This window comes from Brassica oleracea, chromosome C1 (assembly GCF_000695525.1).
Source record: "Brassica oleracea var. oleracea cultivar TO1000 chromosome C1, BOL, whole genome shotgun sequence".
Lineage (NCBI taxonomy): Eukaryota > Viridiplantae > Streptophyta > Magnoliopsida > Brassicales > Brassicaceae > Brassica > Brassica oleracea.
This window is the reverse complement of record NC_027748.1, coordinates 43,464,951-43,465,230: the sequence shown is the minus strand read 5'-3', so window position 1 is coordinate 43,465,230 and position 280 is coordinate 43,464,951.

Below are 280 nucleotides of genomic sequence, written 5' to 3'. Positions count from 1 at the left end.
CACAAACATATGATGATGTTCAAAGAGGTTTGGAGCCTTTGTTGTCTCCGTTTTTCAAGAAAATAGTGATTTTATAGTGTTTATTCCATCGATTTAGGGAGCATTATGAACTTTTACTAAATTAATTGATAAAAATGTTATAACGATTCCCTTATAGCATGAAAAAGTGATTAAAATACATTAATTCAAAATGTAGAATGTGGTTCGAAAGTTTAAAACAACTCTAAAAATTATAAGCTTCAGTATATAAAACATTTACCAAAACTCAATATTTTCGTAA